The sequence below is a fragment of the Armigeres subalbatus genome, chromosome 3, assembly GCF_024139115.2.
Source record: "Armigeres subalbatus isolate Guangzhou_Male chromosome 3, GZ_Asu_2, whole genome shotgun sequence".
In the NCBI taxonomy this organism is placed as follows: domain Eukaryota; kingdom Metazoa; phylum Arthropoda; class Insecta; order Diptera; family Culicidae; genus Armigeres; species Armigeres subalbatus.
In genome coordinates, this window is record NC_085141.1 from 124,701,664 (window position 1) to 124,722,638 (window position 20,975).

General features: G+C 45.9%; 1 pseudogene; it reads right to left on the reverse strand.

Moving 5' to 3' along the window:
• LOC134221966 (diacylglycerol kinase eta-like) overlaps window positions 1-20,975 on the reverse strand; it is an 89,097-nt pseudogene that overhangs the window by 44,101 nt on the left and 24,021 nt on the right.

A 20,975-nucleotide genomic window follows, 5' to 3' on the forward strand; every position in this document is an offset into this window, starting at 1 on the left:
CGTCGCAAAGCAAATTGACGCCAAAATCGTCACCAGCAGAAATGTTCATAAGATCTGTCAAATCAACTGTGAACAAAATTGTATATACTTAATAATCACATTATTTCTCAAAATTTAGCCCTGTTTTTCATGCAGATTAACATGATTTACTAATTAAACTAACACAGTTTTAGAATAAAGATGTTGGCGACGATTTTGAAGGTGCCTAAAAAATGGTCGGCGCGTTTTGTTACCAAAGAAACAGTCAATACGTGGACCCTAAGTGGTCCGTTAAGTTTTTCGGTGATAGGTCATTTGGCAGAACGTCGTTTGGCATAAGGCCGTTTGGCATAATGTCGTTTTGCATAATGGCCGTTTGGCATAATAGCCGTTTGGCACAATGGCCGTTTGGCACAATGGTCATTTGACATAATTGTTATGTAATCACCGCATTCGGAACTTATGCATCATATGTGCAATTATTTATAATTCTTATCGCTCGAACATTATAAGAGAGATTCTTTGAATTGTTTTGTTTTGAAATAAAGATTGTAACAAATCACTGATCGAATGAACATTGGTAAACTCTATGAAATTTTTATTATATGCCTTTTCCATATGACACCCTTTTACCTCTGGGTCAGTAGCAAAATCGTCGGTAACTAAGACAAACTATAAAAACAGAAACTTGAATAGTAAAATTGCAAGTGCTCAAGAACAAAAACTATTTTATTAGTTATTTCTGCAGGGGATATAATCATCTCTTTGAAGCACACTTTTTTATATCTTTTTTAAGAGATTTTCGGCCCTGAACCAGTTCATCGTTTGAAGAGAAAAAAAGCACACTTTGTCGTGCATAATTGTGAAAAATATACGCTACCTTTTCTAAAGGATGAATTTTCCCGGCATATGACAAAGGAAGATACAATTACTTTTTTCAAATAATGCATTTGCCTGGCACAACACAAGGGAGAATAGTTTCTTATTCTTAATGTATGTATTTATTCAGTTAAAGGGAAAGGAATATATGAACCCTTCTTTCAAAAGATGCATTTGCCCATCTAAAGGCAAAAGACGACATGGTTCATGCTTTCAATTCAGGCACTTGCTCGGTTAGAGGCAAGATAGAATGTGATCAATTTTTTCAAAAGATGCATTTGCCCGGTAGATGGCAAGAGACGATATATTTCCTTCTTCTGATTTAGGAATTTGCTCGGAGGAAGACGAGGAAGATATGACCCCTGCTTTCAAAGGATGACAACAGATCCAGCAGAAGGAAAAAAGTTGATATAGTTCCCTCTTTCAATTCAAGCATTTGCTCAGTTCACTGCAAGGGAGATATGATCTCCCCTTTCGAAGAATGTATTTCTCAGCAGACGATAAGAGAAGGTATGGTTCCTTTATTCAAAAAAGGCATTTGGCCGCCAGAAGCCTACAGAGAATATGGGCCCTACTTTCAACTCGAGAATTTGCTTGATTTAAGGCAAGAAAAGATATGATTTGATCCCTTCTTGCAAAGGATGCATTTTCCCGGCAGACGGCCAGAGACGATAGGGTTCTTTCTTTCAATTTAGACATTTGGTTTCAACAAAGGGAAGTGATGATCCTTTTATTTCGAATAACTCATTTGCCCAGCAGACTCCAACGCCCGATCCAAACATTTGCTCGGGTCAATGCAAGAGAAGATATGGCCCCTTTTTTTAAAGGAACATTTGCCCGGCAGACGGCAAAAGATGATATGGTTCCTTCTTCTAGTTCAGGAATTTACACGGTCCAACGTGAGGGAAAAGATGATCCTATTTTTCGAAGGATGGCGATTACCCATTCTCACCCCCCAGACCCATTGTCACCCCCAATGGCGGTAGCACAATAATCTATTTTGTATTCACAATTTAAGTTTTAATGTTTTCTCTGCGATTTGATTTCGTTTGGCAGAGTAAACTTCTTTTTTTCACATTCCGAGTTGGGTTCCATTTGCTGTTTGCCATTTGCGAGAAAATTTTATACACTTACTTACTCAATAACTCACTTTTACTCATGCACTCCCAGTTACTCACTTTCTCACTCTTACTAACTCACTTATTCTTTCTCCCTCACTCCCTCTAAGTCACTCACTCGCTCTTACATACTTACTCACTCTTGCTCACTCGCTAGTTCATACCACTCACTCACTTTTGCTCATTCTATCTTACTCATTTTCTCACTCTCACTCACTCAATTTTACTCATGCACGCATTCTTACTCACTTACTTACTCGCTGCCTTTTACTCACTCCCTCACTCTTATTCACCCACTCACTTCCACTCCCTCGTTCACTCTTGCTCACTCACTCACTCTTACTCACTCACTCACTTTTACTCACTTACTCTTACTCGCTCATTCTTACTCATCCACTCAACCACTCGTCGATTCCAAGACCACGCTTCATCCATAATCCGTTGCTTTTACTACAGCGACCAAGAAACAACTTCAACCTTGATGCCCTTGTAGCCATGCTGACGTTGACCGCAAATGCCTCCGGCTCTCTGCATTGTGCATCACAACGTGCTGCATAATCTCCCCATACCCTTTTTTTTTTCTTCCTAAACAATGGAGGGGGAATCTGCTCAACAGACATCCTGGGTTGACCAGGAAGTGCTGGGTTAGGGGCCACCTCCAATAAGGGAGGCAGGGCTGCATCCCCGACCAGCTAAACCGTTTCCATTGCCGCCAAGCCCATCGTCCCTTCGGTACAACCAGAAAGTAATGCTTCAAAGGGGGGCCAGTGCATGACGCACCCTCGAGGTTAGCTGCGTGTCCTTGCAGCATCGAACATCGTGACTCGCTTTTAGAAGAACACCATGGTATCGTGCCAGCGCATTGCCGGCTTTCCAGGTGGCCTTACCACGCCCTATGTCCTCGGAAGGTGGGCAGGGTCGACTTCGCGCCTGCTTCCCTCTGCACGACTGGTATCAAGAATGATGATGCCGCGTGCACCCCAAATTGACCTTTCTGCGATAGGGCCTATTCGCCAGCACACAGAGGGACTTGCCGACGCGAGGCCTACGCCTGCCCCAGCCTTGACGAGGACCCCTTTCCGTCCTCGGGCTCGGAACCCGCCCGGTTGACCGACGCCGCGAAAGGGACGATACCATGTTGTTCTTCGCGCGGTCACTTGTTCGATAAAAGGATCGAGTTCGACCACAGAGCATGACCACCGGTATGACCCATGAAGCCGACTCCGATCCCTTGGACCACCTCTTATTTGCACCTGAACTAGCCATCCTTGAGTCCACGCGCCACCTTCTGTGTAGCTCCGAGACGATTTGGGCGATAGCCGATAAAACGGCGTTCCAGCCAGCTTCGTCTTTACACATCCTCCGAACTAGGTTGTCCGGGGTAGTGTCCAGACCACATGTGGCAAGCATGTGGTCACGCATTGCGCGAAAACGTGAGCACACGAACAACACGTGTTCCGCCGTTTCCTCTAAACCTGCGCACACCAAACACTCGGGCGAAGCCGAGCAAGCCAGCTGCTTTACCTGCACTTTGATTTTGCAGCACGCTTAAACGCCGGGCACATCGAGCCCCCATGGGGTGCTTGCTGTTCACAGCTTTGCTGGAACAAATCAAACAATTGGGAGGGTTCGTGCAGCATTGTGCCTTATGTCCCTCCAATCCGCAGCGTCGGCAGAGATTGCTTCTGTCAGGGCCTTTGCAGTCCCATTGCTTGTGCCCCGGTTCCAGGCACTTGAAGCAAACTTCGGGTTGCTCGTATATGCGCACAGGGCATACCGACCATCCCACCTTGACGCTCCCTAACTTGACTACCTTGGAGGCGTCCGCTGCAGATAACCGAACCAATGCTACCTGCGTCCCTGCCGGACCTTTCCGTAGCCGAACGGCTGCGGTGGGCGTCTCCACTTCACACTGTCGCCGCAGTGCCGTGACGAGCTCTTCGACTTCAGTGATCTCGTCCAGGTCTTTAACCCTTAGATTCACCTCCGTCGTGAGTGCCCTCACCTTGACCGTCTCGCCTAGGATCTCCTCCGCCAACTTCTTGTAGGCGGCGCCCTTTTGCGAGACGCCCCGCTTCAGCTCGAGTATCATCTCGCCCATCCGGGTACGTCTTATTCGACGTACGTCGGCGCCGAGTTCACCGAGCTTGACGTCACTCCTCATCGCCTTCAAAACATCCGAGTACTTAGCCTCGTCCGCCGTGATGTCTAGGGCATCGCCCCTGGAGCGATTGGCGCCTACCCTGAACTTCTTGCTACCCTCGTTCGCCTGGGCCTTCTTTTCGGCCCTTGACGTCTTCGGTTTCCTCTTGTTCTTGACCAGGGTCCAGGAGGCGTCATTTCCCTCTATTTCCCTGGTCTGGTGCGGCTGAGAACTTTCAGCCTGCCGTAACCCCTTACCACCGTCTTGCCTGAGTGGACGGACCTTTCCAGGTCCTTCCTCCCCCGGTTTTGGAGGTACCTGACCGGGGTTCAGCTTCCCAGCCCCACTACCCTTGTTCGGGGTAGTAACCCTCCGCGTTTTGGAGCGGCCCCCAGGGAGCTCATCCCCTGGAGACTATCTCCCCCGTTTTTGTGTCTGCTCCGTTGGAGTAGTCACCCCCGACGTACCCGCAAATACTTGAGCCTCAGTCCGGGTAGACTTTGGCACCACCGTCTTAGCTGGCACGCCTTCGGTCGACTCGACCTTACCCGAGTCCGCGAATCCTTGGGCCTCAGTCTGGGTAGACCTCGACTCCACCGATTTCACGGGTTTACACTTGGCCGTCCCTACCGCCCTCTCCAGCTTGGCGTCCAGCATCGACTTTCGAAGTTTCTGCAAGCTCCTCTTGAGGTCCTTGCTGATATTATGCTTTGATGACGCAAAGTCGATGATGGCGTCCAGCTGTTCCGTCGCCACCTCGAAGGCCGAAAGCCCATCGCGTTTGCGGTTCATCGCCTTCACAAGCCATGGGCCGTCAATAACCCCTTCCGGCGTTTTTATAGCCGAGAGGAAGGTTGAGTGAACCACGCTGGCGCTACGCACTGAGCTGCCGACTATTGTCTCTGGCCTCCTAGGCGGAGACCTGAACAACCCACCTCTTGCGAAGGGGTTGTCGCCTACACTACTACCACTAATTGAAGAATTGACTTGGTTTTCCATTTTGGTCCCACGAGTTGCTCGGGAAAAGAGGTCCACCACGCCAGAGCCCAGCATAACGCGGTAAGGGACAATTACTGTGGAGGGTGCCCAGGTACCCCACAGGCTCCGTTAAAGGCCTAGCTTATTATTTCACCCCCCTGGCCATGCATCCCCTCGGCACGGGTCGCTTGACGCCTTGGGATTAGGGGTTAGGGACGATGGTCCCGGTCTAACTCGCAGTGGCCATGGGGAGGGGTCGTCAAGCCCTTGGACAAAGTCCCTGCTGCCCCCCCCATACCCTTCGATACTCTTAAAGGGTGCGGGTGTGGGGTGTGGAACAGGATCTTATGGGATAAGGGCCGAAAACATCGTAAATAAAGACAATAATAGTTATAAACTTTTATTGAGTATTTTTTATTGATGTGATGTATAAACTTGAAATAATGACTAATTCTATATACAGTTGCAACTGGGCGCGTTTAAACTGAACTATTTTTTTAACTGGGCCAAAGCCCAGTTAAAAAGCAGTTATCCGTCAAAAAACAACAACAAAGACTCGGTGACGAGGGGACTCTGAATGGTATATTTTTAAGCTTCATGTAAAACACTATCACAACAATGCATTGCGAATTCTCTCGTCAGCCTAGTTAAAAAGCGGCGTTCGTTAACTGGGCTGGTGTTTTAGCCCAGTTAGCGAACGGTTGCTGTACTATGACTAAAAATATACTAGGGGTAATAGCACTCGGGGTAGTGAATCATTCGAGGTAGTGGCCTTCGGGGTAATATTATTATGAGTAATGGAAATATGGGTAGTGTCGTAGAGTCATGTTTTATATGTGCCTTTTTCACCTACCATTTTTGCCCGGCAGAAGACAAGGGAGGATATGATTCCATCATGGAAATCTGTAAATATTCGACAGCACTGGATGAAGGTGATGTTTTTGCCTTTCTCGTATACTAAGTATACGTAAAGGCTATAATTTCACTCCAAAACCAAACTTTTGATAGAAGGCTCGGAGACCCATAGTGTTATATACCAATCGACTCAGCTCGACGAATTGAGGTGATGTCTGTTTGTGTGTATGTATGTATGTGTGTGTGTGTGTATGTGTGTATGTGTACAAATTTTGTAGACACACTTTTTGGAACTTAGCATTACCCGATTTACTCGCAACAAGTTGCATTCGACGGGGAATGCCGTCCCATTGTTTGCTATTGAAAATTGGCCTGATCGGACATTGCATTTCGGAATTATTGAAAAATCATTGTTTTTTCCCAAGGGTCCCCCCTTGGAAAAAAAATTTTAAAACCGAAAAAAAAAAAATTTTTCAAGAATGGTGGGAATGCATAATAATTAATGCAAAAGCATGCAAAATGATAGAAAAAATGCAATATATCCTCCTAAAGTGCTTTTTTGACCTTTCCTATGTGATTTTTTCAGTACATTTTACGATGCACGAGAAAGGCATCATCGCCGCTAGGTGGATTAATCTGGGTTTTTTTTATTTTCTTTCTTGAAATTGATCTCACATTCCCGGAGAAGGAGAGGAGTAAACAAAAGAACTCACATCACCCAGTGCGCCACGAAAATGAAATTCACCACATTCACCCAGCAAATGACAAAAAATCACCAGGCGTTTAAATGGGCCACTCACATTCATGCGGTAACGCACGAACTGAACAACCTGTCAGAGCGACTTGTGTTGGGATGAATAGTAAATTGAATGGTTGGTGCTGGAATGATTGTTTGGCTGCCCTACAGTCGCACTCACGACGGTGGCGATGAGATTGACCGGAGAATATGCTGAGAGAATATGCATGTTTTTCATTGCATTGACGTTGATATATTTCAGCCCTGATTCCATGTAACAATTCGGATATTTGATCGCTTTTGGTCACGGAAAGGTATGATTCCTTCTTACAATGAATTCGATTGACTGACAGAAGATGTGATTGCTTCATTCGATTCAAGCATTTGCTAGATTTTATACAACTGAAGACATGATCCCTTCTTTCAACGGGTCCATTTTCCCGGCAAAAGGCAAAAGAGGATATGACTCCTTCTTTCGATTTAGCCATTTGCTCGGTTCAAGGCAAGGGGAGATATGAACCCTTCTTTGATAGATGCATTTGCCCGGCCAGTTGATATGCATATAAATAAATAAATTCTCGTTGGCTCTGTCGAGAAGGCAGCAGGGGCCGTCGGAAGCATGGGTCTTTTCCAGATATCCAACTGTTTTCTAGTTCAAGGCTGCGGTGATCTTATGGCGGAAGGATACTACGCTGGCTTTGGCGCACGCAATATCCGCAGGTGTCGATTATAGGTGACCCGAGACCAGTCGGTTGCTCGGTTGTAGACCGGGACTAGGGAACGTGTGACTTCGTGCAGCTTGATGGATGTGAGCTCGAGTCCGTACAATAGGCGACTTGTTATAACCGTATCCGGGTATTCCGGTTGCCTCTATCACGGTTTTCGATGTTTGATTTCCGAGTTGTACTCGGAAGGAGCGGTCGAGTAGGAAGTTCTTGATGAACATGAGGAAGTTACCGGAGATATCCCAGAGTTCCAGCCTCCTGAGGACGCCAGGGGTCCATGTACACTGCACAGTTGTATGCACGAGGTATGTCCAAGGATACGAGCTCGGCGTGTTTATTGCCTGCCTTAACGTCTGGAGCAATATAATATACAATCTTATATACATAGTGTTAGGGTACCCGGTGCAGTCCAGGCCGGCAGACTTACGTTGGCCTTTTTGGAGCGCGAAGTCTAGTTTCGCCATGAAGAAGGGATGATTCATGTTATTGCCGTCGTCTGGTGGTACTTGGAAGGTGACAATCTCCGCTGCGAGAGCTGGGTGTTTCTTGCTAAAGGTTTCGGGATACTACAGATAGGATGATTGTCGGTGGAAATGGTCGGCTAGCGTGTCGTCAACGAGCACGGGATCCCTGTGTGTGACCCGGTCAATGGAAATGTTTCCGCTTGCTCGTCGCTGGCCCTGGAAACAGTTTATCCGCCTCCAGAGCTCAGTTGACGATTGGTCAGGGTTTATCCCGTCGAGGAAGTCGGTCCAAGCCTGGCGGCAGTCGTTTCGGGTGGTCTGATAACTGGAGCGGATTTCGTCGAGGCGCGAGTCATCGGCTGGGAGTCGTGTTTTGGCTTTCTTTAGCGCTCGGAAGGCCTTGCGCTGGGCTTGTACCGCTTTTGTGTGTGTTATCACTCCACGAATGGACCGCTTTGCGTATCGTGTTGGGAATGGTTCTGGGAATGGTGCTCTTTGCCACGTGGAAGATGGCGTCGCCTACCAACTATACCACTCGAGGCCATGGAGATATCGTTAGCAGACACAGTGGACCCTCGACGGAAGGTAGGAGTGCCGTCGTTTACAATTACGCATCCAGCGTCAGCAGCGGCTTCGTAGACTATCTTACGTCTAGCGTTGTTTGTACGACTGCCTCAGGACTGGTAGTGGCCGTTTATGTCTCCTATGATGATCGCGGGGGTAGGGAGGTTTTTAAGAATACTCACCAGTTTATTTCTGATCAATCAAAGTTAATTGCCTATTTCCGGGGATTAAACCACCCGACTTGGACGTTAATTTACAATGTTATGAAAACTCATATGTGAATATGTACGTTATGTGGAAGATATTAATTTGGAAAATGTATTGGAGGTAACCACTTTCCCTTCGATGGGACTCGAACCCATGACCCTACAGTACGCTAGACTGGTGCTTTAACCAACTAAGCTACGAAGGACCTCCGTCAGCCTTCGCAACCTAGCGGCTACTGAACGAGCTCGAGTTTCCCAAATTGGACGCATAGTAAAATCACTCGCAATCCATTTCTCAAGCCAATACTTCCACATGTGTATGGTACACGTCCACATTAGAGGAGCGTGAGTATTTAAAATGTCTGGCGGCTGTACACATTCTTCATCATCAACTGTACTGATCAAGTGAGGTTGTGTAAGCTATTTGCCAGTCGGTCGTCGAGCTCAGACCCGACCGCATTGCGTAGGCAAGAGCACGCAACTCAGGTTCAGTTCAATCAAAGTTAATTGCTTATTTCCGGGGATTAGGCCCAGGACCCACAACCGGCAGAGATGGGAGAGGCGACGGGAAAAAGGCGGTATTTGGCCAAGAGTTTGGCGTGGGTGTGCTCCCCCCCAGAGCTCTTCCGGGGGCAGGTCCCTCACCACGGGCCGCTGTTGTTGGTGAGTTGAAGGTGATGTCATAGCCGGAGAACCGGGCAAGATGATAGCGTCAGGGCCATACCCTCTCCTCGTCATATTGGTCGGCTGTTTGAGTATCCGCTCCCAGTAGTAGTGGAGGGAAAACATTTTGCACTTGACTTCCTTCGTCGTCCGTCGGAGGTGAGCTTTGCGACCCGAGTACGCCTAATGTTGAGAGCTTGCTTCCCACGTTGTCCTTTGGTGAAGAAGCTTGAGCTTTGCTATCAGGGATAGCGCCCGAGCGCCGGGCATTGTCCGCCAGTTCCGGTTGGGGTGTAATGTCCGCACTGGTGGGGGTGCCCGTCTGCTGTTTGGGTGTTCCGCGTGGCTTGACTGTTTTTTTGTGTTGTTGTTGTTGAGCCTATAAAACTACTTACATGACTGTTCTACCTGCACACGCTTCGTCAGTGGGGCTCCAGTTGAGGAATTGCCACTCTCGCTGGAGTCTCTTGGGGTGCGATCACGCTTTGGGATTTGCGTTGGTGTAACAACCAATTCTTCGCTGTCGCTGAAATTGTCGTAGGGATTTCGAATGCTTGTTGCGCCCACCTTGCTCGTGTTTGCTTTGCCAGCCTGCTTGGTCTTCTTGGTGTCATTGTTGTAGTTGCTTTGTATAATGGCGCGCAGCTTCTCGATAACTTTGCCCTTAACTTCGAGATTCGCTTGCAGCTTCCCGATATTTCCATCAGCTCCGACACTTTTCGGATGAGATCGTCGATTGTGACTTTTTGGCCTTCGTACGGTTCCCAATTCCCGAAGTTTTTTTGGTCTTGGACGCCTGCAGAATGCAGAACCTTGACCATTTTTCGCAAATCTTCGATCTCCTGGTCCTTGTTTCGACTGGTTACATGAGCGAAGGAACCGAGTTGTCCGGAGCCGGAGCGAGATTCGCAGATATTCCTTGCTGGGCCGTATGGGATGCCTTGGTCCACGTGGATCCTTTCGATTTCGATCTTCTGCTGGAAGTTTGGTGCTCGTGGCTTTTACAGAATTTGCAGAAGTATCGGGCATTGTGGGCGGGTGGTGGGCTCTTCGGTCGTCGATGAGGTGAAGTCGTCCAGAAGATCCTTGGCATCCACGTTCAAGACCACGCATCTGACGGAGTTGTTGAGGGAGTTTAATCACCGATACCTGTGTCCCGTCACTCAGCTTGTCTATCTGCAGCAGCTTGTCAACCTCGGGTTCCACCATTGTCCTTGTTCGCGCCTTCGATTGCTCCCCCGAGGAAAGCTTCGACGAAGAGGCGGAGAAGGGATAGGTCAGCCGGAAGTGGCCGACCGTTCACACCTTGGAGTCTCGCTATCTGGAGCGGTCCAGATGAGTTGTTGGGGTCCATGTAACTCGGGAGTCCTCTCCCGGTATAGTCAAAGTCAATACGGTTGGTGACCGTGCCCTTACCGGCCCCCTGGGTCCCCTAGGCGAAAGGGGTGATCCGAGGCCACCGCCATGTTAAACCCGCGCGCCGCCAACCTACTCGGGTGGATTTCGAAGCGTGCTTGTCGAATCGAGCTACGCGAATAGTTCGACACCGTGAAAAATGTACCGAGACGAAAATTTAACTGTGCCGCTATCGTTACTAACGGCTTTCTCACTCACAAAAAAATTAACTACACTACACGCAAGATTATACCGCACTGTTTTAACACTTTACCGATCGTGCTTCTCCACCTCACAAAACAAAAAAACTTCCACCGCGCAAATCACAATGTCGACCACCCTTACAAGATGGTTCGTTTCACTCTCACTAGTTGAAACAAATCACTAGTTGAAACACCCAATTTCTCACCCGTTTTTTTCACCTTAGAAGGACGTTATCACGACGGGACGCACAACAGAAGTGTCTTGGAACCTCCACACCGCACGGGGAGGGTCTAGCCTCGGTTCAATTTCACCTCTATGCGAGGGGAAGAACTGTAGTGGGATCGGTTCGCGATTTGAAACGGGTCCTGACCGCCCTAACCAAATATTGTCCGCCAAAGATCGGAAAAATAGCACAACTCTTTCACCGAAAATGTCTCGATTGACTTCACTTGTAGTGGAGAAGTTGTCCGCACACGAAGCTGAGTAAAATCTAGTTTAAACTGAGGTTTAGAGCCGAGCCCATAAGTTGCACGATTATGATGTCTGTGCTCGCGATGCACATTCTGGATTGTACGACTTATCGATTTTCAACAATGCCTAACAAAATTAGGATTTTCAATAGATTAGCGGTTTCAACTAAATGTTTTTAATAGTTGGGCAAAATCTTGAAGAGTTAGTCGATTGATTCATATCAAAAACTCCAGAATTGGTTTCAAGACGGCTGAGATGTTAACCCACACTTGCTGACCACTTTTCGTGACGGTTTCATTTCAAATTTGAATCTGCAGAATTCCCGAACATAGTCTGATATCATAAAAAGAGCAAATGGAAAACATATGTCAAAATCCACATCAAAACTGTTTTCAAATCCTTATTTTCGTGATAAATTGCTGTCATCAACAGTAGGAATAATTTGCGATTTTATGTTGCAGTAATGTTTATCTGCTATAGATTCTGATATTCTCTACCGTTTAAACGATCAAAAGGATATCGATCAAGATCAACCCAAGATGAATACACCACTAGGTGTTCCAATCTGCCAAATTCACGATTCAGCCATCTTGGATTTTAGTATTGAAGAGCCAATCAGTTTGTGTTCGTTTTGCACTGAAAATGCATTTTTCATCCTCGCCTTCTTCTCTTCCATAAGCTTGGCAGGTTGGAGCACCTAGTAGTGTATTCATCTTGAATCAACCTGAACTATCCGGCGATTTCACAACAACAAAATTAGTAATCGATAACTAATTTTGTTGTTGTGAAAATCGCCTAATTCAGATAATTCAGGCTGCTCTCAAGATTTGCTCAGGTGACCTCTTTGTCTTACTGAAGGACGTAATTCTGGGCCAAAACAATAAAGCTGCTGGGCAGGACGACATCCCGGTCGATAATTCCGATCTGTGGTAGTAGCTCTCAGTGCAACAAAGATTTGTGTATTTAGAACAGCAAATATTATCGTTCAAGCATAGGGGAGCGGAAAAGTCAAAATTTTAATCACTTTAAGCTGATGCACAAACCATTGACATAGGTAATCAAATAAATTATCTTATAATCTGTTTTACTTAGTTTACGTCAGGCGGTCTTATCTTGTATATAACCCTTCTGCCTTCGCTAGGAGTGAAAGATGATGGATTTTCCGTACGGATAAGGTAGCAAATCGTGCAAATTATCTGAATCGCAAAGTTTGTTTGAAGTGCTTTTCAAGAAAATATCACCGGAATGTGACTGGAATGAGTTCAGATCATAGTGTACGTTTTTTATATCTTGCCAGGGATAAGTTCGTTTATTTAAATTATCATTCACAAAACAGGGAATCAATATTCGAGCAACTCCTACCAATATACCCTTTGTCATCAACAGAGTTTTTTTTACTGACAAATGCACCTCGCAACAAGCCTTTATCAGAACTCGAACACAATATGGCATGAATCATTTACCATGCATGCTCTGATATTTCCGAGAATTCGATGCTATTTTTGTATTCACTGTTATATTCTCGAATATTTCCATAAAAGCAAAAGCTGCGAGGGCATAGAACTGAAATTTGCTGCAGAGATAATGCAAAATAACGTGATGAAAATTTAGCAACAAAAAAGTCTTCTTTTTTGTTGCTGAAATTTTGTTTTCGTATCTTTGTCAATATATAAAAACAAAGCTTTGTCGTTGGTTCTCTTTTGTCGCTTATTTCGCATGCGCATCCAAGAAAAAAAATGATTCCCTGTTCACGAGTATTTAGTGAATTAAAATTTTATATGACCGGAATTGACTGCATGGACGAATTAGCTCATTACCCTACTAAAATAATGAAAACAGGAACTTTGCCGATGTGACAAAGAATGTTTAGAAAATTCATATAAAATTGTTCAAAATTTCATCATTGCTTCCTAACAATTGGAAGGGAAATAAAACTTTTCATAAAATTCGCATCGTAAAAAATGTAGCTTATCGTTCGTCCGATTCTATGCCAGTTTCTGTTTTTTTCTGCCTGATGTTTCACACTATAACACATTTTTTAACTTTGATTTTTTCAATAGCCGTAGGTGGCAACAATCTATTTCGTTTCGTGAAAATTGAACCTAAATACGTGAAGAAACGATTCAGATAATAAAACTTGTTTTCAGGCTAAACTTCCTACAAAAGAAGAACATATTCGGTACTCACCGTCATGTTTAATTGATCGATTTCGCTGAGCACCCAACCGACGGAGCCATCCCCGGAGCAGATCAATATCCGGAAGGGGTCGAAGTGGCGAAACAGTCGTAAGCCCAGTCCCGGGCCCGTTGATATGAGATCAAAAACCTGCGCCGGGTTCAGCAGCTGCTTGAAGCGTCGCAGAAACTTGACGCCCTGATTGTCACCGGATTTGGAGTTAACGAACACCAACAGCGGCGAGAAGCTACCGTGCGGTTTGCAAACGTCCCATGCATCGTCGATTCCGATCGAGTGTAGCGAAATCGGCGGAACCACCGAAACCCGCGCTGGTCCCAGAGGGCACGCCACCATGGCCTGTGGTCGGCAGGCAGTGTGAACTGTGGAGCGACACCAGAGGCAGCGCCAATCCTGCAAGCGCATTACCGATCCGCACGTTTTGTCGCACACAATGCATTTGGCCGACACTGGAAGGTTACCCTCCATCCATTGGTGAGGCATGACAATGTTCTGGAAGCAAGTCAAAATAGATACACTTATTGGAATGCTACATTTTCGAAATAACAAACAAAGTTGCCTTACCCCATCCATATCCTCGATGATATCCTTCCCAACCGAAGCGAGCGTGGTCCATTTGCAGTTGGCTATCGCCTTGGCAGCGCATCGTTTGTGAACCTTACATTTGCACACCTCACAGGATAACCCGTGCGATGTAACTCCGGACAAAGCTTCGCGACAGACATTGCAGTACGTTGGCCGGGCGTGGGATGTTGCATACCTTTGCAGGGGAGAAGGAAAAACATCATTAGCTGACAGTTCGTTATGTCGCAGCGTATTCTCCAGAAATCCAATTACCAATTGTGATGTCCCGAGAGAAAGTCATGCTGATCGGGTGGCCCTGGTTCGAAAAACTCCCGTGATGAGGCAGCCTTGAGCGCGTGCAACCAGTCTTCCATTTCGCGACGATTTTCGGCACACAGCACCAGAGATCGTGTTGGGGTAATTAGCTGGAAAGAGGAAAAGTGGACTATTGTATTATTTTTCACAAAAGACGCGCGAGAAAAACTTGCAAGGGAAATGTTTTCTAGCCACACAAATCGAGCTGGAACTATCAGCGAGTACCAACGGGACCTTGATTTAAGATAACAAATGTACTGAAGGAATGCAGGTGCAGGTGCATTGGAGATGTACCTTGATTTTACGATTAAATTTAAACTAAATATTAAAACATTTAGGAGATGCACTTACGGAAAATCAGATTCTCAGTGCTTTTTTTTAGAAAAATTCTTCTGTTGTATTTAGAAAAAAATGCTTGTGGTTTTCGGACGGGCATATAATGCACCGGACATATCCCTAAAAACTTGAAATGGAACGTTTATGGGTCGCAAAGAAAGCTCAAGGCTACGGAAACAGGAAAGTGGATATTGATTGATTGCGACAGATTAGGATTGGGAATTCCGAGGTCATAAAATTGAGCCTCGTAGCTTACTGTCCCTCAAGTATTTCCATAGTTATCAAATGCGAGTTACCATTTTTGCTTTCGCACATCATGAGGCTAACACGTTCTGGGACGTCGCGGCCCATTGCAACTATAAAATTTTCCCTACCGGACGGGTCATCGTTTCCAGCCACCCCAACATGGTCTTGCTTTGTAGCCGCACTTCTAACTGCTAGGCAAAGAAGGACCCATAAGGTTCATGCCTTCAGATTTTTTTATCGATAAAGTCATTTGCCCTGTTGTGTGCATCCATTGACTACAACAATCAGACAACTCTATATCTACTAAAAATTAGCGGTTCATAATAGTATCCTAAACATAATTTCTACATTCCTGTGATTATTCAGACTACCATGGATCTTTGAACACGTGCTAATAAAAATGTTTTTTTTTTTATGTTGGGCTAAAGTACCACACCATATGTATATTTATACTAAGCTAATTTGTTTTGATGTTACACTGACCCTGGATATGTCATATCTTCAACGAAATGGTGTTCAACTTTCTGACGCAAAAATCAACCGTAATACCTGGTCACGCTTTGCCTAAAGCCATCATTCCATCAAACAATTTGATTTATTAGCCGAACCGAAATTGTCATTCGTCCGCGAAAAATGTTCGCTCCACCTCCAACGAAAATTAGCAAGATGGTCCAAGCTGCCACAAGAGCCAGCCGGCAGGACAAAACTGCTCTTATCTCAAGCTCGGGTGATTTCCAATTTTCGGCACCACTTCACATAACGCTCAGTCATTTTATTCGGAGATGGTACCATGGCGGGACGCTCTGCTGGCTGACTGGCTGGCGATGGCACCAAGCAATAACGGCAATGACTCGAAATGGCGACGAGGTCAGGTGTGGGATCGGGCGGTGACTTTGGCGCTTTATGCGAGCGAAAGCTTCTGCTTTCCACAACATAATACACACGGATACCGTCGACACGCAACGTCATCCTTGACAGTGGGAAAGGAATTAATATGTTTCTTCGGGGCTGACATGATGAAGGTGTGTAGCAGACAGTTGATTTGGATTGAGTCAATAGAAGCTCGCTGTTCTGCTTCAAGACGTATATTTAAATTATGCGTGGAGCACCTTACCTGAGTTGGAAATAGGGAGGGCTTGGCGTAATATAGAAATTGCTGAAGAGTCAACTAAACCAGTGCAGTGGGTGTACTGATCAGCTCGTTGGCAGCAAAGACTACACTTTAGGAAGCTATTAGGAGGTGAAAATAATTTTTCGATTTCGTTTCATTTCAATAAAATCGAAAAAAAATCGACAGTAAAAAGCAGCTTTTGATGTAACGAAACGGAAGTAAATTTCGCGAGACTTCGAAATTCATTTTTATTATAATACCAAACCTTAAAAATCAATTGTTACTGTAATAAGAACATATTAAGCTGACTGAGGGAATAACATAGTTTAACACTGACGAATAATTTATTATATAAAAAAACCAGTTAAGAAGTGAGATAAACCTTGATTGTTTAGACAAATTAAGAGACTCCGGTATATTTTGAGCCGATTGATGCAACAAGTCAAACTGTAGAGGAAAATCAAAGCTGCATTGGCGAAAGTTTTATTAACATGTGAAAAGTTTAGTTCGAAAAAAATGAAGGTGACCACTTCCTTCCGTGAGGTTTGATTCGACGACTCCAGTACATTAGACCAGTGCTTTCCCCACGAAGCTACGGAGGACCTCCGTCGATCTCCGCAAAACTCAAAACTCAAAACTCTCGACGGTGTACAACACGCAGCGAAGTCGGACGCCGCGGCTTAACATTGGGCGGTTACAAGACGGTAGACTAGCCTAAGAATACGCGCAGCAGCTGGAAACGGCACTTCAAACTGAAGTGCAGCTAGGCGCAGCGTCTCTTGAAGATGGCTGGAGAGATATTCGATCCGCCATTGGTAGCACCGCAATCGCTGCACTTGGCACGGTGTCACCGGATCAGAGAAACGACTGGTATGACGGCGGATGTTAGCAGTTAGTAGAAGAGAAGAATGCAGCATGGGCAAGAATGCTGCAACACCGCACGAGGGCGAACGAGGCACGATATAAACGGGCGCGGAACAGACATAACTCGATTTTCCGGAGGAAAAAGCGCCAGCAGGAAGATCGAGACCGTGAAGAAACGGAGGAACTGTACCGCGCTAATAACACACGAAAGTTCTATGAGAAGTTAAACCATTCACGTAAGGGCTACGTGCCACAGCCTGATATGTGTAAGGACATAAACGGGAACCTTCTTACGAACGAGCGTGAGGTGATCCAAAGGTGGCGGCAGCACTACGAAGAGCAGCTGAATGGCGATATGGCAGACAACGGTGGCGGTATGGTATCGAACCTAGGAGCACGCGCGCAGGACATGCGACTTCCGGCTCCGAATCTCCAGGAAATCCAGGAGGAGATCGGCAGGCTGAAAAACAACAAAGCCCCTGGAATTGACCAACTACCAGGAGAGCTACTTAAACTCGGTGGTGAGGTACTGGCTAGAGCGCTACACTGGGTCATTACCAAGATTTGGGAGGATAAGGTTCTGCCGCAGGAGAGGATGGAAGGTATTGTGTGTTTCATCTACAAAAAGGGCGATAAGCTGGATTGTAGCAACTACCGCGCAATCAAATTGCTGAACGCCGCCTACAAGATATTCTCCCAAATTTTATGCCGTCGACTAGCACCAATTGCAAGGGAATTCGTGGGGCAGTACCAGGCAGTTTTTATGGGCGAATGCTCCACAACGAACCAGGTGTTCGCCAATCGCCAAGTACTGCAACAGTACCAAGTAATACAACGTGCCCACACATCATCTATTCATCGACTTCAAAGCCGCATATCATACAATCGATCGGGACCAGCTAATGCACGAACACGGATTTCCGGATAAACTGATACGGTTGATCAAGGCGACGATGGATCGGGTGATGTGCGTAGTTCAAGTTTCAGGGGCATTCTCGAGTCCCTTCGAAACGCGTAGAGGGTTACGGCAAGGCGATGGTCTTTCGTGTCTGCTATTCAACATCGCTTTGGAAGGGGTAATACGAAGAGCAGGGATTAACACGAGTGGTTCAATTTTCAATAAGTCCGTCCAGCTATTTGGCTTCGCCGACGACATAGATATTATGGCACGTAACTTTGAGAAGATGGAGGAAGCCTACATCAGACTGAAGAGGGAAGCTAAGCGGATCGGACTAGTCATCAACACGTCGAAGACAAAGTACATGATAGGAAGAGGTTCAAGAGAAGACAATGTGAGCCACCCACCGCGAGTTTGCATCGGTGCTGACGAAATCGAAGTGGTAGAAGAATGTGTGTACTTGGGCTCACTGATGATTGCCGAAAATGATACCAGCAGAGAAATTCGGAGACGCATAGTGGTTGGAAATCGTACGTACTTTGGACTCCGCAAGACGCTCCGGTCGAATAGAGTTCGCCGCCGTACCAAACTGACAATCTACAAAACGCTCATTAGACCGGTAGTCTTCTACGGACACGAGACCTGGACGATGCTCGTGGAGGACCAACGCGCACTTGGAGTTTTGTAAAGGAAAGTGCTGCGTACCATCTATGGTGGGGTGCAGATGGCGGACGGTACGTGGAGGAGGCAAATGAACCACGAGTTGCATCAGCTGCTGGGAGAACCATCCATCGTTCACACCGCGAAAATCGGACGACTGCGGTGGCCGGGCACGTAGCCAGAATGTCGGACAGTAACCCGGTGAAAATGGTTCCTGACAACGATCCGACGGGCACAAGAAGGCGAGGTGCGCAACGGGCAAGGTGGATCGATCAGATGGAAAATGACATGCGGATCCTCCGTAGACTTACATTAATTTTTACTTTCTAGTTTATAAATAATTAAATAAACTAATTAAGTTAAATTGACACTTAATATTTCGCGAACCATTCACACAACTGCCACTTGCCATAAAGTTGTGTAATAAAAAAAACTGCCATTTCTAATAGGTTTTTTAGGATAAAAGCTTAGAACTAAATTAGATTAAATATTCATGAGTCCTGAGAGAAATTATTTAGCTTCAAAGTAATCCTACAAAACTCGTCTAAAAATTACTATGAATGTATTAGTAAATTTCAATTATTCTAAAGCTATGACTTTGCAAATTTGAGGAACTAATATGTGCATCTGAAACTGTTCTGCCATTTCTTTCTTTACTTGGCTGAAGAGTAGAAGCCAGTTTCAGTGCGAATTTATTATTTTTCGAAGGTGTGTACCCAAAAGTGAATTAGAAGAAAGCGTTAGTTCTGATGTTGTGTTAAAATTTTAATTGTATTAATTTTCCTATTTTTATTAATTTATTGATATGAATAGTTCGAGTACTTTCTGTATCGCACGGAGCGAACGCTCTACTCTCGTGCATTTTCTAAAAGTACATAAAGGTAATTTCGTTATTGAATTCATTTATCTAATTTAACATCTAACCAAAATTCATGTCGGACAGCAGCGTCCGAACGACGCTTTTTGTACGGGTTTTTCTTTTTCCCGTTCCCGCTGGACACGTCTCGTCCACGCGGTGTAAACCCGGCCGTGCGGGCCCGCCATTACGGTAGCCAAACGAGAAGTGAGGCCTTCTGACCTACCGAGAATCTCCGAAGGAAAGTATCCCCTAGTCCCGGTGGTTGTGTAGTCCCGCAGGCGAAGGCCAGTTAGAGACCCATGACGCTTCCCGAGGAGAGGAGACGGCAGAGTATCGGACCATCAGCCACTGCCCCTTCTCGCAACTCTAAATGGGCCATCAACGCACGTGTGTCCATTCCGGCGATGCATCTGCCGAAGAGCTCGGGTGTTCCGTCGCACTACTGATTGGACATCCCCTGTAGCTGGCACCGTCGTTATCTTCGCTCGATGACGACACAGCCCTGTCGGTATACCAGCCGCCAGCATAGAGCATAAACCCTGATCAGGTATGTCGTTAATCATGGCCATGTCACACACACAATATGAATATTTGGAAAAATGAATACACATAAATGAATTCAATCTAAATTTCCATTGCGTTAATTTATTTATCTCCCTAAGCCCTGTGGTTTGTTAGTCTGCCCGGAAATGTATTAAGTTTACGTTTCATGCGCTACAGATAGAGTACGTTTTTGCCTACGTTCACTTTACTGCTTCGGTGCGTTTACCTCAGGAAAACTTCACCTCTGAATTTTCGTTGTCTAGCTTTGGAACCGTTCTAAAACCCCGAATAGATTGCGCTCATGCTTCCTAAAGCTAAGTCGGGCAACTTATTATAAAACGACCAGTGGTCTCTCAACGTTGAGAGTGGCGCATAAGTCACTGAGTTTGCGGCAATTCATTCAGAGCTTTTGACGAACGGTTACACATCGAATGATCGTCGAAAGGAAAAAGCTGAAGCTCTTCGGAGTCCGCAGGAGTTGAAAGGCCGCGTGTCGAACACGTGGAGACGGCCAATCGTTAGGCGATTTACTCGCCATGCGAAGAGTATAAAACGTGAGTACATGCATGTCGATCTTTTTCCAAGCGCTTGGTGAAGTTTGCCCCTAGCCCGAGTTAAACCGCTAGAGTGGCAACCGCTCTGGAAAAGCTAGCTAGACAGAGGGAAAAATTAGATTAGGCCTATAAGAATATGTAGTCGATAAAGAAGAGAAGAATAGATGAACTGAAATGAAGAAGGAAGGGCAACCCACAATCGCGGAGATGGTCTCCTGTGGGAATACCCGGGAACTTGTGAGGCTGACGGGGGTTGCAACAGGTTTCTGTGAAGTGACCTTTGTGTATCAAACTTCAGCATTTTGTAAGACAAGTGATAAAATCATACCCGGATATAATTCTGGGGACATTTACCACCCTGCGGTCAGTTCCGAGACCCTTAGGGGAGCTTCCGGAAGCGTCGAAATCAGCTATTTTCAAATAGTCACAAACTTAGGTAATATAAGTATTAA